General features: G+C 43.1%; 1 long non-coding RNA gene across 1 annotated transcript; it reads left to right on the top strand.

The window, feature by feature from the left end:
* The first annotated feature begins 100 nt into the window (after window positions 1–100).
* Window positions 101–25803, top strand: LOC137767600 (uncharacterized). The gene is made up of 3 exons (XR_011074550.1): window positions 101–188; window positions 1281–2483; window positions 25715–25803. It is a non-coding gene; the product is annotated as an uncharacterized lncRNA (long non-coding RNA).
* The last annotated feature ends 954 nt before the right edge of the window (window positions 25804–26757 follow it).

Raw genomic sequence — 26757 nt, 5'->3', positions numbered from 1 at the left:
GGGGAAGCAGTTTCGCCCTCCTCTGCCCCTCCGGAGCAACCTGGGAGCGGCGCGGGCCCTTTCTCACGCCCGCGCACGGCGGAGCGCGCAGGCGCGATCGCACGGGCCCGGCGCCGGAAAGATGCTGGCGGACAGCGCGCTGCGGCAGTGCGCGGGCTTGGAGACCGCTGTGCGGCACGGGCTTGGCGGTGAGTGAAACTTGGGTCTCTGAGAGGGAAGGGGTCATCTCATAACGTGGACAGACGCGCGGGAGCGGACGTGGCTCGGGCGCGCCGGCCGCTCCGAGTAAGGCCAGGCAGAACGCGCAGTGTTTTAATACCCGAGCGCGGAAAGGCGGAGGGGAGGGTCCAAACCCACCGGGACGCGGAGACTTCACGGCAGGGCGTCTGTACCCCGGAGTCTGGTCCTTATCTAAGAGTCGTGGTTCCGGAAGGTGGATAGCTTTTTGTTGACTCGTCAGTATTTTAAAGGCCGGGACTCGGGTTGAGGCCAGTGAGAGGCAGTTGCCTCAGTTACAGTATTTATGGATTCGGAAAAAAAAGTCAATAATCAAGATAAATATTTTAGTTAAAAATTTTTTGAAGGCCAAAATTAATGCAAAAAACCCCATAATGAACAATATATCAAAATTTCAAATGCAGGATCTGCCCCTGCACTTGTACGAGCCCACCTCTCTCTCCTCACCTTGATCCCAGCCCTGGAAGCTTCATTTCCAAAATCAAGCAGTTAGCAGCTTTGTTTGCCAATTTGTTTGTTTAATTTTTTTGCGTTAAAATACCGTTTATCTTGATTACTGGGGCTATTTAGGGTTCCCCTAAATTTTGCCCCTAGGAGAGTGCCTCACTTACCTCCCCCTACTTGGGGCCCTGGTAGATAAGGAATGTAGGACTTTGGAGGAGAAGTACCCATAATGGAAAGATAATGCGGGATTTAAAGCGCACCCTAAATGCTCCTGTGAAGACAGCAGGAAGCATGCCATCCTCTAAATTCCAATCTCTGAGAGCCAGGGGGGCATGGAGTCCCCCCAGGTTAACTTAGGTCAGCCTCTCCCTGGTGTCTACATTCTAGAATGCAAGCTGTGATTGAAGCTGACGCTGCTGATTTATGAGTAGGTGTGTCCTACTGGGAGAGATTTTGTTAGGTGACTTCTGAAAACAAGGGAGATACAGTGCCTCACACCCCACATCATGTCAGAGAGTGACCTTCTCCCAGTTGGAGAGAAAGTGACAATTTTAACTCAAATCTAATCTTCCTCTTCTTTTCTGTTTCCTACTTTCCAGAAAACTGCTGCTGCTGCTTGCTGGGGAAGGCAGGACTGGCCTTTGTTTTCTGCCTTCCCTGGAATGAAGTCCGCCAGCCCTTTTCAGCCAGCAATCTCTGGGGCCTGGAGTCAAAAGAAAAATACCTGAAGTGTAACTGATGAAAAAAACAAAACTCTCTGTGTTGCTTGCACTTCTAACGATCAGTCAGTTGATAATCTGAAAATTATCCCTTACAAAACTGTCATGCTTAAAAAAAACAGAACAAAGAAACCCCACCCAGCTATCATATGATATTCAAGGCAAGAATTTTTTTATTTACTAGCAAAGAATCTAAAGAAAACGTCCATGGCTCTTTAAAAAAAAATACAACGGGGGAATGGAGCAGGGAATAATAATTGGCTGAAGGATCATCTGGACTTATATAGTCATCACACCAAAAAAAAAAAGAAGTGTGGCCTGCTCTAAATATATATATTCAATATATATTGGCAATTATATATATATATATGTATATATATTCCCATTTTAAACTAAGGATAACTTCTCACTGCCTTTTTAGAAGTTAGGATAAAATTCCTTGGCCACTGAAAAGGGCAAGAAATGCTCTAAGGTGAGTTTGGGAAAGAAGGAAAAAACCACTTAGATGTGAGTGGATTAGTAGTACAAAATTCCTCAGGAAAGCAAGGGAAGGCTGCACATTAATTCTGAGACAACAAGCAGAAGTTCAGATGCTACCCACGGCGAGACAGAAAGGGCTCTCGGCAGAGGGGTGACTGAACCAAGTAGTGAGATCTGGCCCTTGGTGAATAGATGCTTAATAGGTTAGGCGGCCAATAGGTGTCGAATTCAAAAAGGATGTCTTTTGGCTGAAACTTGAGATCAGTTGAGACTACTTCAGGAACAGCTCCATGTGTGGGTCCTTGTCGCTCTCAAAGGGCGACAAGGTGGACAGCAGGAGGGGGCCCCCCTCGGAGCACAATAGCACGGGAAGCAGACAGAAGTCTCCCCGGCCTGCAGTCTGATCTGTGATCTAATGGGGGATCATTTGACCCTTCTTAGTTCATTTCTTTTTCTCTGCAGCTTGCAGCTCGTCCTGTCAGGGACGGGGTGGCAGGGTGATGGCTGAAGGTGGAGCATGCAGTTCAGTGAATCACAAACGAAAGGTCTAGAATCCACGTGGGGCAGAAGTGCTTTGTAAGTTCCTCTGAAATTAAGCTTTTGGTAAGTCATCCACACTGTGTGCTTACAGCAAACGCCGATATGGCTCAGGCAGGCTGAATGCAGTGTATGTAAAAGGTGTCGGCCTCTTTGGCTTTTACCTTGTCTCTCTCACCTTCTCCCAAAAGATTCTAGAGAAAGGTTGTTATGGGTTAAATTGTGTCCCGCCAAAAAAAGTATGTTGAAATCCTAAACCCCAGTACTTCAGAACGGGATCTTACTTGGAAATAGAGTCATTGCAGATATAGTTCAGATGAGGTCATTTTGGAGATGGAGTACAGTGTCCTTATAAGAAGGTGGCCATGTGAAGCCAGAGACACACGGGAAAAATGCCACTTGATGACAAAGGCAGAGATGGCAGTTCTACAGCTGCAAGCCAAGGAACACCAAAGATGGCCAACAAATCACCAGAAACTGCCAACAGGCAAGGAGGGATTCTCCTACAAGTTTCCAAGGGAGCATGGCCCTCCAAAACCTTGATTTCAGAATTCGACCCTCTAGAACCATGAGACAATAAATTTGTTTTAAGCCACCCATTTTGTTTTTGTTTTATTAAGGTAGCTCTAGGAAAGTGGTACAAAGGTCAGTATCTCGTCTGATACTGCAACACATGCTCACTATTTGTCCACTTACTCATGTTTGGCCAAAAAACCAACTGAGTTATTCAGGCTACTTTATTTTTTAAAAATATTTACCTATTTATTTATTTGGTTGCACTGGGTCTTAGTTGTGGCACATGGGCTCCTTAGTTGTGGCATGCAAACTTAGTTGCGGCATGCGTGTGGGATCTAGTTCCCTGACAGTGGATGGAACCCGGGCCCCCCCCGCATTGGGAGAACAGAGTCCTAACCACTGCGCCACCAGGGAAGTCCCTATTCAGGCTACTTTAAATAGTCAGTTTGCAGATCGCATCTGGTACAATGCTTAACTTTATTTTACCAAAAAGTATGTTCAGCAGCTGTCCAGATTTCAGGCTACACAGAGAACCTTGCATGATCTAATGAAATGTAGCTCAGGACTGTTCCACAAAAGACAGCATGAATGAAATTAGACAGTGCACCTGATTCTATGCTCTTTATAACATTTAGGTATGGTATTTTTTATGTTTCTTATGTTAAGAGGCTGAGGTTGTACCCAGATATATAGAAAAAGTACCCATACCCTATGACTTTTCTCATTCAGTTCTAGTTTCACCTCATGCTTAAAGATGCAAGGTTGACTGCACGGTATATGATAACTATATTTTTCAATCCACAATATAAGATCTTAACACCATCATTCCCATTCCAATTTGTAGATTTCTAACTATAAAATTAGGTGCAGCCCTAATAGAAAAATGGGCAAAGAAAATGAACAGGCACTTCACCCAAAAGGAAATTCAAATGGCTCAGACACATTAAAAAAAAAAAGAAAAAAAAAAAGATGTTCTATCTAATTTATAATGAGACACGAAAATTAAAATGACAAGCAGATACCCTATTCCTTGAACAATTCAGTGACGATCAAAAAGTTCAACTATATTGTATTGATGAGAGTGAGGTACAAAAATAGGCAAGGCTGATGTAAATTGCCGCAGTGGTTCTGGAAAGCTCTTATATCTATCAAAAATTTAAAGGCATATATCCTTTGATCCTGCAAACACCCCTAGGATTTTAAACAGTAGACTTTTGTTTTCCTAGAGCAGTTTTATGTTCACAGCAAAATTGAGTGGAAAGTACAGAGAGTTCCCATGGACCCCTTTTTCCCACACACAGCACAACCCGCTAACCACCACACGCCCACCAGACGGGACACTTGTTACAGTGGATGAACTACATTGATGCATCATCATCACCCAGAGGCCACAGCATACATTAGGGTTCGCTCTTGCTGCTGTACATGCTGTGGATTTTAACAAGTGTGTTATGACATGTATCCACCGTAATAGTATCATAGAGAGTATTTTCAGTGCTCTGGAGATCCCCTGTGCTTCGCCTGTTCATCCCTCCCTCCCCCCAACCCCCTACAACCACTGATCTTTTTACTGTCTCCATAGTTTTGCCTTTTCCAGAATTCCACATCATACCGCATGTAGCATTTCAGATTATCTTCTTTCACTTATAGTATACGTTTAAGTTTCCTCCATGACTTTCCATGGCTTGATAGTTCATTTCTTTTTATTATTGACTAATATTCCATTGCCTGGATGTACCACAGTTTATTAAATAATCTATTCACCTAATGAAGGACACCTTGGTTGCCTCCCAATGTTGACAATTATGAATAAAGCTGCTATAAACATCTGTGGGCAGTTTTTTTGTGGATGTAAGTTTTCAACTCCTTTGGGTAAACACAAAGGAGCACCACTGTTGGATCATACCATAAGAGTATGTTTGGTTTTGTAAGAAACTGCCAAACTTCCTTCCAAGGTGTCTGTATATTTTGCATTCCCACCAACAATGACTGGGAGTTCCTGTTGCTCCACATCCTCGTCAGCATTTGGTGGTGTCAGTGTTTTGGATTTTAGCCATTCTAATAGCTGTGTCACTTCTAGGGATTTAGGCTACATATATACTCCCACATGTGTGGAATGATAAATATGTACCAAATATTTATTACAGTATTGTTTATAATAGCAAGACTGTAAATTACAGTCCAGCATTAGGGCATTAGTTAAATAAATTGAGGTACAGTCATGCAATGGAAGACCATGCAGTCTTCAAAAAAATGAGGCAGCTCTACATGCACCAATTTGGAACCATACCCTAGATGTACAATGAAAACAGCAAGGTGCAGGGCTGCGTGTATAGTATAGTGTACTTGTGTAAAAAATAAAAAATATAATACACTGACAGGCAGTAATATTCATATATTCATAGAATATATTTGGAAGGATACACAAGGAACAGTGGTTGCCTCTGGGGAGAAGTGAATGGGGTATAAGGGTAGGTGTCCTTCTGTAACTTTAGGATTTTTCACCATTATTCAAAAATCAGTTAAAAGTATTGACTAACAACTAAGAAAACGAAGATAAGAAAGAAAAGGAAGAAGAAATTTTTTAAGATAGCAAAAGATTACCTAAAAGCAAACTATGGAGGAGTTCCCTGGTGGTCTAGTGGTTAGGGTTTGGTGCTTTCACTGCCGTGGCCAGGGTTCAGTCCCTGGTTGAGGAACTGAGAATCCCGCAAGCCATGCGGTGTGGCCATAAATAAATAAATAAATAAAAATAAAATACCAATCTCCATCATTGTCTATAAAAATAGATAAAGAACCCGCAGCCACTTGAGAAAGTTGACAGAGAATGGTCAATTCTGAGACATATTGTGGTAGATTAGACCTTAAAGATACAGAAGAAATTCTCGAAGCCTCCAGGCAAAAGGGTTAAATAACTTGCACGGGCAAGAGAACTAGACAGCATTCAGACTTCAGACTTCTCCAAAGTAGCACACAAAGTAAGGCAACCATGGAGCAGCAATGAAAAGAAAAGTATGAACTAAAGATTTTAGTCTGTATTAGTTGCCTAGGGCTATCATAACAAATTACCAAACGTGGTGGCTCAAAACAATGGACATTTATTCTCTCAGAGTTCTGGAGGCCAGAAGTCTGAAATCAAGGTGTTGGCAGAATTGGTTTGTTCTGGTGGCTCTGAGGGATAATCTGTTGTTCCATGCCTCACTCCTAGCTGCCAGTGGGTGCCAGCAACTCTCGACATTCTTGGCTTGTAGCTGCATAACTGCAATCTCTGTCTCTGTCTTCACATGGTCTTCCCCTCTGTGTCTCTGTTTAAAATCTCACCCTCTTTTCTCTAGAAGGACACCAGTCATTGCATTTCAGGTCCATCCTAAATCCAGGATACCCTCATCCCAAGATGTGCAGATAATTATATCTGCAAAAACCCAATTTCCAAGTAAGTTGATGCACAGGTACCAGGGGTTAGGGCTTGAATATCTCTCTCTTTTTTTTAAAATGTTAATTTATTTATTTGGCTGTGCCAGGTCTTAGTTGCAGCACGCGGGATCTTTAGTTGTGACATGTGAACTCTTAGTTGCCAGGGATCAAACCTGGGCCCCCAGCATCGAGAGGGCAGAGTCTTAGTCACTGGACCACCAGGGAGGTCCCTTGAACATCTCTCTTTGTGGGACACTATTCAACCCACTGTATTCGCCTTCAAGTATCAAGACTATAGAAAAATTGATTTGAACGTGCAAAAGCTTGGGAAGAACAGAGTTTATGAGCCCCACTTGAAGAGTCTATTAGAGGATGAACTTCAACTAAGTGATGTTGGGGAAAACTTTTATAAAGCCAGTACAGTATTGATACTGATTCCTGTTTAAAATAATACAGAAACAATTACAGACTGATGTCACGTATGATTATCAAGGCTAAGATACTTTATTATTTGTTAGGGCTGCCTGAACAAAATATTACAGACTGGGTGGCTTAAACAGCAGAAATTTATTTTCTCACAGTCCTGGAGGCTGAAAGTCCAAGATAAGGTGACAGCAGGTTTTGTTTCTTCTGAGGCCTCTCTCCTTGGCTTGCAGATGGCCACCTTCTCCTTGAGTCTGCACACGGCCTTTCTTTTGTATGCATGCCTGTCTTGGTCCAAATGTCTTCTTATAAGGAAAGCAGTCACATTGGATTAAGACCCACCCTAAAGACCTCATTTTAACTTAATTACCTCTTTAAAGACCCTATCTCCAAACACAGTCACATTCTGAGGTACTGTAGTTTAGGACTTCAACATTTTAGGTAGACACAGTTCAGCAGACAGATACTAAACAAAATATTAGTAAACAGAATCTACCACCACATTAAGGAAATAATGCATCATGTCCAAATACAATTTAATCCTAAAATACAAGGTTGGTTCAATATTTGGAAATTCATTAATATAGTAAATTGACCCTTGAATAACATGCAGGTTAGGGGCACCGACCCTCTGTGCAGTTAAAAAAATCCAAGAATAATTTATAGTTGGCCCTTGGTATACACAGTTTCTCCGTTATCTGAAGATCCTCTGTATCCCCAGCTCTACATTTGAGAATTCAACCAATCGTGGATTGTGCAGTACTATAGTATTTACTGTTGAAAAAAATTTGAGTATAAGTGGACCCACACAGTTCAAACCCACGTTGTTCAAGGGTCAACTGTATACACCATATTAACAGATTTAAGGAGAAAAATAATATCATCTCCCTAGATTTTGAAAAATCATTGACAAAATTCAACTCTTATTCCTATTCGTATGTATATCATATATCTTAGCTCTAAACCACCATCTACTTAGAGGGGAAATACTAGAGGCATTTCTCTTAAGATCAGGAACAGGAAAGGATGCCCATTATGTACATCACTACTTAACATTGTATTGATACTAGAGGTATTAACCAATGCTAATTATAAAAGGAGACAGGAGAATTGGTAAAAAAAAAAAAAAAAAAAAAAAGTAAAATATCTCTATTGCAGATGATATGATAGTAACCCTCAGTAACCTCAGAGAATCAAAATTAAAGCTGACTCAACAAAAAGTTTCATTAAGATAGCAAAATATTGTACAATATCAGCATACAAAAAATAAGAGGGACTTCCCTGGTGGCGCAGTGGTTAAGAATCTGCCTGCCAATGCAGGGAACACGGGTTCGAGCCCTGGTCCGGGAAGATCCCACATGCCACGGAACAACTAAGCCCGGGCGCCACAACTACTGAGCCTGCGCTCTAAAGCCTACGAGCCACAACTGCTGAGCCCTTGTGCCACGACTACTGAAGCCCGCGTGCCTAGAGCCCATGCTCTGCAACAAGAGAAGCCACCACAATGAGAAACCCGCGCACTGCAACGAAGAGTAGCCCCCGCTTGCCGCAACTGGAGAAAGCCCGCGCGCAGCAACAAAGACCCAACACAGCCAAAAATAAATAAATGAAAGAAATAAATTTCTTAAAAGAAAAATAAGAGGCTTCAGATACACAATTGCCACTTAGACAATATAATATAGAAAATGTATTTAGGAATAAACATAAAAACAAATGTGCAAAATTTATACGAGGATACTTTGCAACACTTCTAAAAGATACAACAATGAATTTTAAACAAATGGAAAAACATCCAGTGTTCTTAGATAGAACATCTCAGTATCATAAGCACATTAGTTCTCTGTAAGTTAATTTATGAATTTAATATGACGTCAATAAAAATACCAATAAATCTTTTCTAGGACCCAATCAATTTGATACTGAAGTTCATGTAGAAAAATAAACATACAACTAGGAAAACATGGCCAAAATATATGAAAAAGTATTGATCTTACCTAGTAATTAAGTGCTAATTAAAGCCATGAGATACCAGTCTCTGCCTACTAAATTGACCAGTTGCATTAACCAGTATATTAAATGAACCAAGATGTTTAAAACAACAAGTATTTACTGTATAGCACAGGGAACTATATTCAGTATCTTGCAATAACCTATAATGGAAAAGAATCTGAAAAAGAACATTTATATATATAATGTTTTAATGTTTTCAATTTTTAATGTTTTAAAATTTTAGAATTTAAAAAATTTTTTTAATTTAAAATTTTTTTTCTTTTTCTTTAACATCTTTATTGGAGTATAATTGCTTTACAATGGTGTGTTAGTTTCTGCTTTATAACAAAGTGAATCAGTTATACATATACATATGTCCCCATATCTCTTCCCTATTGCATCTCCCTCCCTCCCACCCTCCCTATCCCATCCCTCTAGGTGGTCACAAAGCACCGAGCTGATCTCCCTGTGCTATGCGGTTGCTTCCCACTAGCTAGCTATTGTACGTTTGGTAGTATATATATGTCCATGCCACTCTCTCACTTTGTCCCAGCTTACCCTTCCCCCTCCCCGTATCCTCAAGTCCATTCTCTAGTAGGTCTGCATCTTTAGTCCCGTCATGCCCCTAGGTTCTTCGTGACCATTTTTTGTTTTTGTTTTTGTTTTTAGATTCCATATATATGTGTTAGCATATGGTATTTGTTTTTCTCTTTCTGACTTACTTCACTCTGTATGACAGTCTCTAGGTCCATCCACCTCACTACAAATAACTCAGTTTCGTTCCTTTTTATGGCTGAGAAATGTTCCATTGTATACATATGCCACATCTTTTTTTTTGTTTTTGTTTTTTATTATTATTTTTTTAACATCTTTATTGGAATATAATTGCTTTACAATGGTGTGTTACTTTCTGCTTTATAACAAAGTGAATCAGTTATACGTATACATATGTTCCCATATCTCTTCCCTCTTGCGTCTCCCTCCCACCCTCCCTACCCCACCCCTCTAGGTGGTCACAAAGCACCGAGCTGATCTCCCTGTGCTATGCGGCTGCTTCCGACTAGCTATCTATTTTACGTTTGGTAGTGTATATATGTCCATGCCACTCTCTCACTTTGTCCCAGCTTACCCTTCCCCCTCCCCATATCCTCAAGTCCATTCTCTAGTAGGTCTGTGTCTTTATTCCCATCTTACCACTAGGTTCTTCATGATCTTTTTTTTTTTTTCCCTAGATTCCATATATATGTGTTAGCATACGGTATTTGTTTTTCTCTTTCTGACTTACTTCACTCTGTATGACAGACTCTAACTCCATCCACCTCACTACAAATAACTCAGTTTCGTTTCTTTTTATGGCTGAGTAATATTCCACTGTATATATGTGCCACATCTTCTTTGTCCATTCATCCAATGATGGACACTTAGGTTGCTTCCATGTCCTGGCTATTGTAAATAGAGCTGCAAGGAACATTTTGGTACATGACTCTTTTTGAATTATGGTTTTCTCAGGGTATATGCCCAGTAGTGGGATTGCTGGGTCGTATGGTAGTTCTATTTTTAGTTTTTTAAGGAACCTCCATACTGTTCTCCATAGTGGCTGTATCAATTTACATTCCCACCAACAATGCAAGAGGGTTCCCTTTTCTCCACACCCTCTCCAGCATTTATTGTTTGCAGATTTTCTGATGATGGCCATTCTGACCGGTGTGAGGTGATACCGTAATGTAGTTTTGATTTCCATTTCTCTAATGATTAGTGATGTTGAGCATTTTTTCATGTGTTTGTTGGCAATCTGTATATCTTCTTTGGAGAAATGTCTATTTAGGTCTTCTGCCCATTTTTTGATTCAGTTGTTTGTTTTTTTGTTATTGAGCTGCATGAGCTGCTTGTAAATTTTGGAGATTGATCCTTTGTCAGTTGCTTCATTTGCAAATATTTTCTCCCATTCTGAGGGTTGTCTTTTGGTCTTGTTTATGGTTTCCTTTGCTGTGCAAAAGCTTTTAAGTTTCATTAGGTCCCATTTGTTTATTTTTGTTTTTATTTCCATTTCTCTAGGAGGTGGGTCAAAAAGGGTCTTGCTGTGATTTATGTCACAGAGTGTTCTGCCTATGTTTTCCTCTAAGACTTTGATGCTGTCTGGCCTTACATTTAGGTCTTTAATCCATTTTGAGTTTATTTTTGTGTATGGTGTCAGGGAGTGTTCTAATTTCATTCTTTTACATGTAGCTGTCCAGTTTTCCCAGCACCACTTATTGAAGAGGTTGTCTTTTCTCCACTGTATATTCTTGTCTCCTTTATCAAAGATAAGGTGACCATATGTGCATGGGTTTATCTCTGGGCTTTCTATCCTGTTCCATTGATCTCTATTTCTGTTTCTGTGCCAGTTCCATACTGTCTTGATTACTGTAGCTTTGTAGTATAGTCTGAAGTCAGGGAGCCTGATTCCTCCAGCTCCATTTTTCTTTCTCAAGATTGCTTTGGCTATTTGGGGTCTTTTGTGTTTCCATACAAGTTGTGAAATTTTTTGTTCTAGTTCTGTGAAAAATGCCAGTGGTAGTTTGATAGGGATTGCATTGAATATGTAGATTGCTTTGGGTAGTAGAGTCATTTTAGCAATGTTGCTTCTTCCAATCCAAGAACATGGTATATCTCTCCATCTATTTGTATCATCTTTAATTTCTTTCATCAGTGTCTTATAATTTTCCAGGTCTTTGGTCTCCTTAGGTAGGTTTATTCCTAGATATTTTATTCTTTTTGTTGCAGTGGTAAATGGGAGTGTTTTCTTAATTTCACTTTCAGATTTTTCATCATTAGTGTATAGGAATGCAAGAGATTTCTGTGCATTAATTTTGTATCCTGCTACTTTACCAAATTCATTGATTAGCTCTAGTAGTTTTCTGGTAGCATCTGTAGGATTCTCTATGTATAGTATCATGTCATCTGCAAACAGTGACAGCTTTACTTCTTCTTTTCCAGTTTGGATTCCTTTTATTTCTTTTTCTTCTCTGATTGCTGTGGCTAAAACTTCCAAAACTATGTTGAATAATAGTGGTGAGAGTGGGCAACCTTGTCTTGTTCCTGATCTTAGTGGAAATGGTTTCAGTTTTTCACCATTGAGGACAATGTTGGCTGTGGGTTTGTCATATATGGCGTTTATTATGTTGAGGAAAGTTCCCTCTCTGCCCGCTTTCTGGAGGGTTTTTATCATAAATAGGTGTTGAATTTTGTCAAAAGCTTTCTCTGCATCTATTGAGATGATCATATGGTTTTTCTCCTTCAATTTGTTAATATGGTGTATCACATTGATTGATTTGCGTCTATTGAAGAAGCCTTGCATTCCTGGGATAAACCCCACTTGATCATAGTGTATGATCCTTTTAATGTGCTGTTGGATTCTGTTTGCTAGTATTTTGTTGAGGATTTTTACATCTATGTTTATCAGTGATATTAGCCTGTAGTTTTCTTTCTTTGTGACATCTTTGTCTGGTTTTGGTATCAGAGTGATGGTGGCCTCGTAGAATGAGTTTGGGAGTGTTCCTCCCTCTGCTATATTTTGGAAGAGTTTGAGAAGGATAGGTGTTAGCTCTTCTCTAAATGTTTCATAGAATTCGCCTGTGAAGCCATCTGGTCCTGGGCTTTTGTTTGTTGGAAGATTTTTAATCACAGTTTCAATTTCAGTGCTTGTTATTGGTCTGTTCATATTTTCTATTTCTTCCTGGTTCAGTCTCAGAAGGTTGTGCATTTCTAAGAATTTGTCCATTTCTTCCAGGTTGTCCATTTTATTAGCATAGAGTTGCTTGATGTCTCATGATCCTTTGTATTTCTGCAGTGTCAGTTGTTACTTTTCCTCTTTCATTTCTAATTCTATTGATTTGAGTCTTCTCCCTTTTTTTCTTGATAAGTCTGGCTAATGGTTTATCAATTTTGTTTATCTTCTCAAAGAACCAGCTTTTAGTTTTATTGATCTTTGGTATCGTTTCCTTCATTTCTTTTTCATTTATTTCTGATTTGATCTTCATGATTTCTTTCCTTCTGCTAACTTTGGGGTTTTTTTGTTCTTCTTTCTCTAATTGCTTTAGGTGTAAGGTTAGGTTGTTTGAGATGTTTCTTGTTTCTTAAGGTAGGATTGTATTGCTATAAACTTCCCTCTTAGAACTGCTTTTGCTGCATCCCATAGGTTTTGGGTCATCGTGTTTTCATTGTCATATGTTTCTAGGTATTTTTTGATTTCCTCTTTGATTTCTTCAGTGATCTCTTGGTTATTGAGTAGTGTGTTGTTTAGCCTCCATGTGTTTGTATTTCTTACAGATTTTTTCCTGTAATTGATATCTAGTCTCATAGCGTTGTGGTTGGAAAAGATACTTGATATGATTTCAATTTTCTTAAATTTACCAAGGCTTGATTTGTGACCCAAGATATGATCTATCCTGGTGAATGTTCCATGAGCACTTGAGAAGAATGTGTACTCTGTTGTTTTTGGATGGAATGTCCTATAAATATCAATTAAGTCCATCTTGTTTAATGTATCATTTAAAGCTTGTGTTTCCTTATCTATTTTCATTTTGGATGATCTGTCCATTGGTGAAAGTGGGGTGTTAAAGTCCCCTACTATGATTGTGTTACTGTCGATTTCCCTTTTATGGCTGTTAGGTGTTTGCCTTATGTACTGAGGTGCTCCTATGTTGGGTGCATAAATATTTACAATTGTTATATCTTCTTCTTGGATTGATCCCTTGATCATTATGTAGTGTACTTCTTTGTCTCTTGTAATAGTCTTTGTTTTAAAGTCTATTTTGTCTGATACGAGAATTGCTACTCCAGCTTTCTTTTGAGTTCCATTTGCATGGAATATCTTTTTCCATCCCCTCACTTTCAGTCTGTATGTGTCCCAAGGTATGAAGTGGGTCTCTTGTAGGCAGCATATATAGGGGTCTTGTTTTTGTATCCATTCAGCCAATCTATGTCTTTTGGTTGGAGCATTTAATCCATTTACATTTAAGGTAATTATCGATATGTTGTTCCTATTACCAGTTATTTAATTGTTTTGGGTTTATTATTGTAGGTCTTTTCCTTCTCTTGTGTTTCCTGCCTAGAGAAGTTCCTTTAGCATTTGTTGTAAAGCTGGTTTGGTGGTGCTGAATTTTCTTAGCTTTTACTTGTCTGTAAAGGTTTTAATTTCTCCATCAAATCTGAATGAGATCCTTGCTGGGTAGAGTAATCTTGGTTGTAGGTTTTTCTGCTTCATCACTTTAAATATGTCCTGCCACTCCCTTCTGGCTTGCAGAGTTTCTGCTGAAAGATCAGCTTTTAACCTTATGGGGATTCCCTTATGTGTTATGTGTTGTTTTTCCCTTGCTGCTTTTAATATTTGTTCTTTGTATTTAATTTTTGATAGTTTGATTAATATGTGTCTTGGCGTGTTTCTCCTTGGATTTATCCTGTATGGGACTCTCTGTGCTTCCTGGACTTGATTAACTATTTCCTTTCCCATATTAGGGAAGTTTTCAAATATAATCTCTTCAAATATTTTCTCAGTCCCTTTCTTTTTCTCTTCTTCTTCTGGGACCCCTATAATTCGAATGTTGGTGCGTTTAATGTTGTCCCAGAGGTCTCTGAGACTGTCCTCAATTCTTTTCATTCTTTTTTCTTTATTCTGCTCTGCAGTAGTTATTTCCACTATTTTATCTTCCAGGTCACTTATCCGTTCTTCTGCCTCAGTCTTTCTGCTATTGATCCCTTCTAGAGAATTTTTAATTTCATTTATTGTGTTGTTCATCACTGTTTGTTTGCTCTTTAGTTCTAGTTCCTTGTTGAACGTTTCTCATATTTTCTCCATTCTATTTCCACGATTTTGGATCATCTTTACTATCATTATTCTGAATTGTTTTTCATGTAGACTGCCTATTTCCTCTTCGTTTGTTAGGTCTGGTGGGTTTTTGCCTTGCTCCTTCATCTGCTGTGTTTCTCTGTCTTCTCATTTTGCTTAACTTACTGTGTTTGGGGGTCTCCTTTTCGCAGGCTGCAGGTTCGTAGTTTCCGTTGTTTTTGGTGTCTGTCCCCAGTGGCTGAGGTTGGTTCAGTGGGTTGTGTAGGCTTCCTGGTGGAGGGGACTAGTGCCTGTGTTCTGGTGGATGAGGCTGGATGTTGTCTTTCTGGTGGGCAGGTCCACGTCTGGTGGTGTGTTTTGGGGTGTCTGTGGCCTTATTATGATTTTAGGCAGCCTTTCTGCTAATGGATGGGGCTGTGTTCCTGTCTTGCTAGTTGTTTGGCACGGGGTGTCCAGCACTGTAGCTTGCTGGTTGTTGAGTGGAGCTGGGTCTTGGCATTGAGATGGAGATCTCTGGGAGATTTTCGCTGTTTGATAGTATGTGGAGCTGGGAGGTCTCTTGTGGACCAGTGTCCTGAACTTGGCTCTCCCACCTCAGTGGCACAGCCCTGATGCCTGGCTGGAGCACCAAGAACCTGTCCTCCGCGCAGCTCAGAATAAAAGGCAGAAAATAAATAAATAAAGAAGAAAAGAAAATAAAGTAAAATAAAATAAAATAAAGTTATTAAAATAAAAAATTATTATTAAAAAAAAAAGACTTTTAAGTAAAAAAACAAAAACGGACAGACAGAACCCTAGGACAAATGGTAAAAACAAAGCTATACAGACAAAATCACACAAAGAAGCATACACATACACACTCACAAAAAGAGAAAAAGGGAAAAAAATATATGTATCGTTGCTCCCAAAGTCCACCTCCTCAATTGGGGAGGATTCGTTGTCTGTTCAGGTATTCCACAGATGCAGGTACATCAGGTTGATTGTGGAGATTTAATCCGCTGCTCCTGAGGCTGCTGGGAGAGATTTCCCTTTCTCTTCTTTGTTCGCACAGCTCCCGAGGTTCAGCTTTGGATTTGGCCCCGCCTCTGCGTGTAGGCCGACGGGGTTAAAGGCGCAGCTGCTTCGGGGGCTCTGGCTCACTCAGGCCGCGGGGAGGGAGGGGTACGGAATGTGGGGCGAGCCTGCGGCGGCAGAGGCCGGCGTGACGTTGCACCAGCCCGAGGCGCGCCGTGCGTTCTCCCGGGGAAGTTGTCCCTGGATCACGGGACCCTGGCCGTGGCGGGCTGCACAGGCTCCCGGGAGGGGCGGTGTGGAGAGTGACCTGTGCTCGCACACAGGCTTCTTGGTGGCGGCAGCAGCAGCCTTAGCGTCTCATGCCCGTCTCGGGGGTCCGCGCTGATGGCCGCAGCTCGCGCCCGTCTCTGGAGCTCGTTTAGGCAGCGCTCTTAATCCCCTCTCCTCGCGCACCAGGAAACAAAGAGGTAAGACAAAGTCTCTTGCCTGTTCGGCAGCTGCAGACCTTTTCCCGGACTCCCTCCCGGCTAGCTGTGGTGCACTAGCCCCTTCAGGCTGTGTTCACGCCGCCAACCCCAGTCCTCTCCCTGCGATCCGACCGAAGCCCGAGCCTCAGCTCCCAGCCCCCGCCCGCCCCGGCGGGTGAACATACAAGCCTCTCGGGCTGGTGAGTGCTGCTCGGCGCCGATCCTCTGTGCGGGAATCTCTCCGCTTTGCCCTCCGCACCCCTGTTGCTGTGCTCTCCTCCGTGGCTCCGAAGCTTCCCCCCTCCGCCACCCGCAGTCTCCACCCGCGAAGGGGCTCCTAGTGTGTGGACACCTTACCTCCTTCACAGCTCCCTCCCACTGGTGCAGGTCCCGTCCCTATTCTTTAGTCTCTGTTTTTTTTTTTCTTTTGCCCTACCCAGGTATGTGGGGAGTTTGCCTTTTGGGAGCTGTGAGGTGTTCTGCCAGCGTTCAGTAGGTGTTCTGTAGGAGTTGTTCCACATGTAGATGTATTTCTGATGTATCTGTGGGGAGGAAGGTGATCTCCGCGTCTTACTCTTCCGCCATCTTGAAGCTCCTCCCCTTAAAATTTTTAAGATTAAAAATTTTTTTAATTAAAATTTTTTTAATTAAAAAAATTTTAAATTATAATTTTTAAAACTTTAAATTATAATTAAAAAATTTTTTAATTATAATTTTAGAATTTTAAAAATTTTAGAATTTTAAAAGAACATTTATATATATATATTATATATATATATATATATAATGTTTTATATATATATAACTGAATCACTGTTGTACACTGAAAACTAGCATAATATTGTCAATCAACTATAATTCAATTTTAAAAATTCAGCAAAATATTTAAAAGTACCATACCCAGTATTGTGGAGAATGTAAGGAAACAGCACACTCATACACCTATTGGTGGAATTCTTAATTGTACAATCTTTTGGGAGGACTGTTTGGCAACATGTTAAAAAAGACCTCGACAAATACAGTTCATTTTAATGTTCCACTTCCAGGAACTTAACCTAAAGAAATTGTTAGGAATTTGTAGCAACCTGAATGGTCCACAGTTCAAGATTCATAAAATAAATTTTGGTACCTCCCTACAGTGGACAACTTTGAGGCCATTAAAAATCATGCAGAACAATATTTAATGACAATATTTTTGACATATTGTTAAATAAAGAAAGGAGATGACATTATTAGCATCTTAGGTTCCATCCTGATTCTGCAAATGAAAACAATTGATTAAACAGCCGAACATGGCTCAATTCTCTCTGAAGGTGTAGTTACCTGTAATTCTAATAGTTACTTTTGTGATTATTGGTCTTTTCCAAGTAGCCTCCAATCAAAAAGAACTCTCTTTTAATTAAAAAACAACCTCATATGTTCCTACATGTATCTGTGTATCTATACCAAAGTTCAAATACCTAATTAAATATTTGGCATGAGGATGTTTATGTTAGTTGCATTTTCCTAAACAGCAGAACCTCACTTTACTCTCAGGGGTGATGAGGGGATGAGAGGAGTGTGTGAATTGGGACGCTGTCTGGATTTTTAGTCTTTTTTGGACGGCCTGAAATCTTCCTTTGGCTTAATCAACAAGGGTCATCATGCCTATTTACAAACCAGGCACTTCCTTTGTTCTCCTGGCTAACAGGCGACTGCCTTGGTGGCAATTTCCAAAGCAGATTCCTTGAGATATGGTCCCCGGGGATGTCAGTGGGCTTAATGAGATTAGGAAAAAAGCTAGTAGTGTTTTGGCAGCTAAGTTAAGTTTTGGAAACAGTTGTAAAGTTTAATTTTCAAAAAGTTACAAAGCATGAATATCTCATACAAATATAAAATCAAAATGTGTCAAGGATTGATTAAGTCATTAATGAGAGGACCAGCAGGATGGTAAAGCCTCAAGGAGCGTTTGAGGAACAAGAGTCCATTTGTTAATCAGGAAAGACTTTTTTTTTTAAATGTAGAATGAGATTACTGCATTACTAAAAACATGGCTAATTTCCCACAGAGCAATAAATGATACTTTGGGGGGTTAGCTCTCCTCTAAAACAAATATCAGTTGCTGTGCTATCAGTTTTCTTCAAGATAATCTCCTTTAGAATTGTAAAACATCCTAACCAATACTAAGTAGCAAGTCAGACGAAGGTTTTTCTAGCAAGCTTGTTAGAAACTTTGAGCTGGACACTGAAACAACAGCTCATAATCCCTTTTTCTTCTTTCCAAATTTTGGATAAATTTTCTTAATAAACACATTAAGCCAAAGCTAAACAGGTTTCCTTCCTACTGGGCGTCAAAATGCGTATAGCTGGTATGTGAAACAAGCAGTGTTTGTAACATACTGGAAATTCAGTTTTATTTTTGTCTCCTACAGTCCGTACAAAGGTTATTAATCAGAGGTAATCTTCCCTTGTTCCTGGAAGAAAAGTCAGGCAGGCACAAGGATTTCCTGCTATTCTGAGGTAACGGTCAGTTCTAATTCTGCACCAAATCTCCTTCCCTTCCCCAGTGTGGATCAGGGCAGGTGGTTGGCTTCTTCGCTCTTTCCCTGTCTTGCCCTTAGCCTCTTCTTCTCTCCCAGTCTTCCTGCTCCTGCATCCCATCCAGTTTCTTGGACCCACACCAGTGTTGGAAAAGGGTCAGGGGAGAGAGGCATATCGAGTAGGAAAGCCCCTCTTTGAACTGGCATGGTCCAGGATGCTCTCCGGGCAGGGTAGGTGTTTGAAACTGACTAATGAGTCAGTTGCCTTCTGCAGGTGATACCACAGGATCCCAGGAGAGTCCTAGTGTCGGGGACCCTTGTTCCCCTGATCCAGGCTGATGCATCGCTATTCGGGATGCTCATTTGGTCCTCCTTCCTCAGCCCCTAAAAATTTAGCTTTGGCATCCAGCATCTTGCTATTGGGTCCCCTCTGGCTTTGCAGAGTATCTGTAGGGCACAAGATGACCACAGGATAGCGCTCTCCGGCATGACCCACATCTGGTCTTCAGGAAGCGTTTGTGTATCCCATCCTGACAAATGGTGGGAGTGTAGGCTGATCCCAGCACAGCCACCCTCGTCCTGTGCACACAGCCCACTTGAGCATCTTAGGTTGAATCAGGCACTGGTCTTCTATGTCTCCAATTTCAGGGTATGCTTTCCAGGCTTGATAACTGCCACACCACATACTCACAGACTGAGAAGGTGTTAGGGGAATATGTTACCCTTGTGTTAACAAACATGATTCAAATGTAAGACTGTATACTATAAAACTCCTAGAGGAAAACATAGGCACAACACTCTTCCACATAAATCACAACAATATCTTTTTGGATCCGTCTCCTAGAGTAATGAAAATAAAAACAAAAATAAGCAAATGGGACCTAATTAAACTTAAAAGTTTTGCAGAGCAAAGGAAACCATAAAAAAAAAAGACAGCCCATAAAATGGAAGAAAATATTTGCACATGATGCGACTGACAAGGGATTAATTCCCAAAATATATAAACAGCTCATACAACTCAATATCAAAAAAAACCAAACAACCCAATCAAAAAATGGGCAGAAGATCTAAATAGACATTTCTCCAAAGAAGACATACAGACGGCCAACAGGCACATGAAAAAGTGCTCAACATTGCTAATGATTAGAGAAATGCAAATCAAAACTACAATGAGGTATCACCTCACTCCCTTCAGAGTGGCCATCATGGAAAAGTCTACAAATAATAAATGCTGGAGAGGGTGTGGAGAAAAAGGGAACCCTCTTGCACTGTTGGTGGGAATGTAAATTGGTGCAGCCACTATGGAGAACAGTATGGAGACTCCTTAAAAAAACTAAAAATAGAGTTACTATATGATCCTGCATTCCCACTCCTGGGCATATATCTGGAGAAAACTATAATTTGAAAAGATACATGCACCCCAATGTTCATAGCAGCACTATTTACAATAGCCAAGACATGGAAGCAACCTAAATGTCCATCGAGAGAAGAATAGATAAGGAAGATGTGTTATATATATATATATACAATTTAATATTACTCAGCCATAAAAAAGAATGAAATAATGCCATTTGCAGCAACATGGATGGACCTAGAGGTTATCGTATTAAGTGAAGTAAGTTACACAGAGAAAGGCAAGTATCATATGATATCATTTACATATGGAATCTAAAAAAAAATGATGAACTTATTTACAAAACAGAAGTAGACTCACAGACACAGAAAAGTAATTTATGGTTACCGAAGGGGAAAGGGGGTGGGGGGAGGTTGGGATTAACATATACACGCTACTGTATATAAAATAGATAATCAGCAAGGATCTGTACAGCACAGGGAACTCTACTCGATATTTTGTAATAACCTAAAAGGGAAAAGAATCTGAAAAAGAATACATATATATATACACACACACACACACTGTGCTATATACCTGAAACTAACATGACATTGTAAATCAAGTATACTTCAATAAAAAAAAGAAAAAAGAATAAACATGATTCACTTTAGAGTTTGGATTCACTTTTGAGTTTGTAATAATTTATATTGTGCTAAGATACAGAGAAATAATGGTGGTATTTACTTTAGAAATTCCTGGTAGATGTCCCATTATTTTCTGTGTATGCATAATTAATAGATTCACACGTATTTAGGTAAAACACATGTGATGTAACTTTTAGGAAGAGAACCCTCTTCAGCAGTTGAGACGTGAGGAAGGCTGGTGTAGAGGCTGGAAATGTGGACTTGACTTCCTGCAGTGCCAGGTGGTAGCCTGAGACAGACCGATTGCTTACATTCCTTTGAGACTCAATTTTCTCATCTGTAAAAATGTGTGTAATATCGCTCATAGTGAGGTTTGAATTAGGTAGCAGAGCCCTATCAAACTGTCGGCAGTGCGTTACTCTAGCATGCAAAATCTGAATTTGAACAACTCTGTGAATGGCCTTCTTCAATTTCCTATTAGTCACCAACTTCATAGATTTATCAGGTGATAAAACGCAATGAAAATTTGTCACCTTTGAGCATTAAGCATTTATGGTGTCAAGATTATGGGCTCGTGGTTTTTCTGCAAGGCTGGTCCACAGAAATTTGTTCTTTCAGGGTGGGTTGCCCAGGGCTCCCGGGAGGAGGGATGCAGGGGGTGAGTTCATGGTCACAGGGAGGTCCAAGTTGCTGTTAAAGCACAATGTCAACAGGTTTGCAATGTGGCTCTCAAATATGTACAAAAGGAACAGCTGTCAAAGATTTTATTCAACTTGTAATTAATGGGGGAACCAGTAGGATAACAAGTCTGGTTCAAAAGGGAATTTGAGGAACAGAGATTTATACAGTCAGTCCTGGGAACACTGAAATGAACTGGCTAATAGATACAAAATGGGTTAATGTCCTACAGGGCAATAACCTCTGGGCTGACCTTTTCTCTCTGATAGAAATCTACATATCACAGTGCTTCACAGTATCTGGGCTTTAAGGAAATGATAAAGTCAAACTTGGTGCGTTCCGCTAGATGACTGAATAATTAATTCTCTATGTCAGCTGAATTGACACGTCAACCACCTTTTTACCTTTTGTGTCAGTTGGGACCTCTGGAAGCAGACAGTGAATGTGAGTGAGCTGGTGGGGGTGTGGGTTGAATCGGGTCCTGCCCCCCCAAAAAAAAGATATGTTGGAATCCTAACCCCTGGTAGCCGTGAACGTGCCTTTATTTAGGAAGAGGATCTTTGCAGATGTGATTAGAATGTAAGCTGGGAGGCGGTCACCCTGGAGCAGGGCCGGCCTTTAGTCCGACATGACCGGTGTCCTCATGAGAAGAGAAGCAGACACACAGGACAGAGTGCCATGTTCAGGACGGAGGTGGAGACTGGGGTGACATGGCGACGAGCCAAGGGGCATCCCAAGGGCTAGGGGCCCCCGGAAGCTGGGGCCGATTCCTCCCTTGGTCGTCAGGGGGAGCGCGGCTCTACTGACAGCTCGATTTCGGACTTCCAGCGCCCAGAACTGTGAGACGACACACTGCTGTCGTGTGCAGCCACCCAGGTTGTGGTAACACGTTCTGGCAGCGACAGGAGACGCATGGGGGGGGGGGGGGGCGGGGGAAAGCTTGCGAAAGACCCAAGGAGAGGAAGCAAAACTGAGCAGGAAAAGCTCGCAGGTCACAACGTGGGCTTGACGCACGCGTGTGGAAGGGACAGAGGAAAGCCGCAGGGCCGGGCAGGGAGGGCCCTCGCCTAGGCTGGCAATCTGGCGAAGCCTTGGTCAGCTCAACGGGAGGGCCAGGGTCAAGGCTGTCCCTTAAAGGAGTCCCACTTTGGGCAAACACGGTCCTGGCCAGTCCTTGGCTGGGGGCTGCCTGGGAGGGCGTGGCCGCGGGCTGAAGGCTGGATGGAGCCCCCAGACGCTGTGGCTACAGTGTCACTGGCAGTGGGCTCTGTCTTGGAGGGAGGTTCAAGCGCACCCACCCTGGCAGCCCCGTCCGCCGCCTGCCACAGGGCTCCGCTCAGCTGCTCCAGGGCTCCTGGGCGGTGGGACGAACTACGGTCTGTGGCTGCTCGAGGACTCAGGGCCATGCCGATGCACGCTGGCTCCTCCGCCACCGTCTCCTCAGTTCCTCCTGCCCTCCTCTGTCACTCCTAGTCCTGGTGGCTGGCTTGGTGGTGTGACCCCAGCCCTCGTTTCTGAGGATCCGATCCTCTTCTCGGGTTGGTGTTGCTGCACTTGACCGTTCATAGTCACAGTGGTCCCACGTGGATCACCGCAGTGACCGCTGCCCTTGCTGTGGGGCGGCAGCTCTACCCCTAGTGGTGCTCAGAGCCAATTACCCCTGCCAAGGTGGGGCTTCTCCCCTTACCTCTGGGCCTCTGGACACACGGGCACAAAGCAGCCATATCCTGTAGCTCGGTGGGAACTTCGTTGTGTCCCCCGGCTTTCCAGAGTGCAGAGGGGGAGGGATGGCCAGCAGGAAGGCCCCCAGAGGGCCCTCGAGAAGGATGGTAAGCAGGCTGCTCCCACTTCTGCCCTTTGGTTCTCGGGCCCTTGCATCCTGTGTACTGGAGACGCCGCCGCAGAGGCCTCAGGCTCAGAGCACACGACCTGGAAGATGGCATCTCATCCTGGCGGCAGAGGGCTGTTTCCAAACGGGCCGCTCCGCTGTGCTGGGGGCAGGGCCTCCTAGTGCTGGGTCCCGCCGGGGCTGGGATGTGCAGGATGCTGAAGTGGGTCTCTGGGGTGAACACTAGGTGGGTGAGACACTTCACAGCCCCCAAGTGTGGTGCTGGCTGAGGTTCTGTGTGCAGGAAGGGCAGTCGGCCTGGAATAAGTGCTCATTCCTGTGGGACACGCGGTGCACCTTCCCAGGATGCTGTAAACTTGCCACGAAGTGGCTGGTTGGTTCTATCAGAAAATAGTGCCACTGCGGGGGCTCTGGGATGGTTTCAGTCGCTGGGAGGTTGGACGTTCAGAGGCAGAGGTAGCTAGATCAGCCTTGGCACGTAGGAGTCCACGCCGTGGGGCTCATGTCAGCTGTCCATCTCTGGCACTACGGCCACTCCATTTCTGTGACCTTCTTTCCAGTGCTGGGGTGGCTGATGACAAAGGCCGGCGGACGTCCACAGGCTGAGTCCGTCTGTCGATGTAGCTGACTGGCGGGCGCCTCTTCTGTGGTGGGTGCTTTCTGCTGAGCATGGCGTGCACTTTGCAGTGCACCCCTGAGCCCACACTCTGACGTCCATCCACAAAGGGGTCCTCCATCCCAGACCTCCTCATCCTTGGTCTTCCAGGTGCCCAAAATAGCCAGCCAGGTCATTCACCACTGCCCGTGAGTCCCTCTATATTTTTATCCTGGGCTGCTTTTCCTTTCACTCAGCACATACCATCAGGTACACTGCCCATCGGGAAGACTTCCCCGTGCCACTGTCTTTCAAGGTAACTCCTGAGTGTGGCTACAATGAAGCTGCCATCCATTTTCTGGCTTGAATTCTCTCACTGAGCCAACCCCTCATAATCAAGTGTGGGCACTTGCTTCCTGCTTCATCTGGTTTTACGGGACCCCCGCCACCATGCGGCTATCCATGTCAGTTGCGGTGGGGAGAGGGGTGGCAAGTGCAGCCACGGTGGGGGCAGGGGTCTGGCTACTGCTCACACGGCTCACGTGTGCTCTCTCGTCCTGCCTGGGCTCAGCCTGGGTGCGCCATCTTGTTATGGACCGTCTCTGGGCTCCCCTGGTCCTATGAGTCTGACAGAATCCAGGTCATGACGGGCAGTGCTGATGTGGGGCCACTTGGTGTCCATGGTCAGACATTCAATCCCTTCCAGAGCCCTGTGGCGTAATCAGGAGCTATTTTTCAAGCAGCAGAGCTGGGCCTGCATTGTGCCTCTCCCTTGAGCTGGCCGATGGCCCCTCACAGCATCACCTCCACTAGCTTCAGGCCCGTTGGATCATGTGGCCCGAGCAGAACTGCTTTGCCTGTAGCCTGGGCGCAGCGAAGACTTCCTTCCTGCTCCAGGCCCCATGCGAAGGGGTGCCTTTGGGTCACCTGGTATATGGACTGGAGAGCTTGTCCTGAGGGTGCATCACCATGCATCACCAGAATCCACAGAGGCCTCTTTCTCTGTGGTGAGGGATGCCAGGAGTTGCAGTCAGTCTTTTACTTAGCACGTGTGTCCCAGCACACCCCTGACCGCCATACCCCGAGGCACCAGGCTGGCGGGCGGGCAAGCCTCTGAATCTTTGTGAGGATTATCTCTGTGTCTTACCGAGCCTCCAGCGTGCTTGCTTGTCCAGCTGGACCAGCTTGACGCCAGCACTGTATGTTGTACGTACCTGGAAAGTTTGGCTACTTTCTCATGGGTTGGGTCAGGCACATATATTGGTAGAAAAACATGACACACATCTCCAATATAAAAATATGTGGTCCTAAAGCAGTACAAGAATGACTAAGGAGGAATTCCCTGGTGGTCCAGTGGTTAGGAATGTGTGCTTCCACTTGCCGGGGGAACCGGTTCAATCCCCGGTTGGGGAACTAAGATCCCACATGCCACAAGGCCAGAAAAAGAAAACAAAAAAGAGAATGATTAAGGCAAATAGTTTGCCAATTTTCTGCTTTTTGGGGGACCAAATCGTCAGGTCAGATAACATGTAATGTGACAAAAATGAGTTAAGTTTTACAGTGTTGAAATTTGCCATCAAACTTGATTTTGAGCACTGCTTTAAATCAGTTGACTTTAAGAAAGAAGAAATTTGTTTTTCCTTAATAGGCTAGATCTAGGGCATTCATGTTCATAGGAATTTCTTGAACAGTTGGGTACACTGATCAAGAAAAAAACAAAACAACTTACTGGGCAGGCTTAGCAAACGTTAGTGTTCAACCTACATGCAAACATTTCAGGTGTCTGAGTACCTACTAGTCACAAGGCTGACCCCTCTGTTAACTGAAAAATGGAGATACCAGTTGAGCAAATCTGGAAGCGTGACATATTCACCCTACATCACACAGTCTCAATAACTTTGTCTAGAAATGGGTGCCACCTACGAATATTTAAAGGGCTTAGTTGACGTAGTTCTAAGTGTAATACATTTCTTACGTAATCTTCAAATTCCCAGACACACTTAACGTTATCCTCTTTGAACTTGCAGGATACCGCATCAGTAGACAGAGCCCTGTGCTGCATTACCCCCGCTGACCAGCTGGAAGTATTTTAGGTGTTTGTTTTTGTTAATGGGCCAGATCCATGGTATCACTGCTCACAGGAATTTCTTGAACTGTTGCGCACACTTACTAGAAGCAGATAGATCTTAAGCTGCTGACCCTCAAACATTTCAGTTCAGTGATGTCTGAGAAGCTGCTGAGACAAGGCCTCTCTGGTAACTGGAAGGTGGAGGTGCCATCTGATTTATCACAGAGTCTCTGGCATCTAGCACGATGCGTGGCACACAGCGTATAGTCTATAAGTGGTAGTTGTTTTTCTTTTTTAATAAATTTATTTATTCATTTATTTATTTCTGGCTGTGTTGGGTCTTTGTTGCTGAGCACGGGCTTTCTCTAGTTGCGGTGAGCGGGGGCTACTCTTCGTTGTGGTGCTCGAGCTTCTCATTGTGGTGGCTTCTCTTGTTGGGGAGCACGGGCTCTAGGCACATGGGCTTCAGTAGTTGTGGCACGTGGGCTCAGTAGTTGTGGCTCATGGGCTCTAGAGCGCAGGCTCAGTAGTTGTGGCACACGGGCTTAGTTGCTCCGCAGCGTGTGGGATCCTCCCGGACCAGGGCTCGAACCCGTGTCCCCTGCATTGGCAGGCGGATTCTTAACCCCTGCACCACCAGGGAAGTCCCCTAAGTGGTAGTTTTTATTATGATCCCCTGCTCCTTTTTAAAAATCTACTCCCCTCCCTCCTCCCCCAACAAATGTCCCAGTTACCAAAAGACATTGCCCCAGAGTCTCTTATTATTTACCATGGCTTTGTTTTGGCTTAACATTGATTACAACCTAAGTGCCAGTCCTGCTGCTTCACTGGGGGACCCCGCAGAGAAGAACCGCCTTCCACTTCCTCAAGGGGTTCACCCCTCTTATCTCACCAAGAAGGTGAAAGGATGGGGGGAGTGAGGGAAGCTCTCCAGGACCTTCAAAAAGGAACGTGCTAACCACTGGCTCTGAGAACTATGTTATCAGAACATAAGGCCCTGGG

The sequence above is a fragment of the Eschrichtius robustus genome, chromosome 7, assembly GCF_028021215.1.
Source record: "Eschrichtius robustus isolate mEscRob2 chromosome 7, mEscRob2.pri, whole genome shotgun sequence".
Classification (NCBI taxonomy): Eukaryota; Metazoa; Chordata; class Mammalia; order Artiodactyla; family Eschrichtiidae; genus Eschrichtius; species Eschrichtius robustus.
Note: the sequence above shows the minus strand (reverse complement) of the source record. Positions and strands in the feature narration are given on the sequence as shown.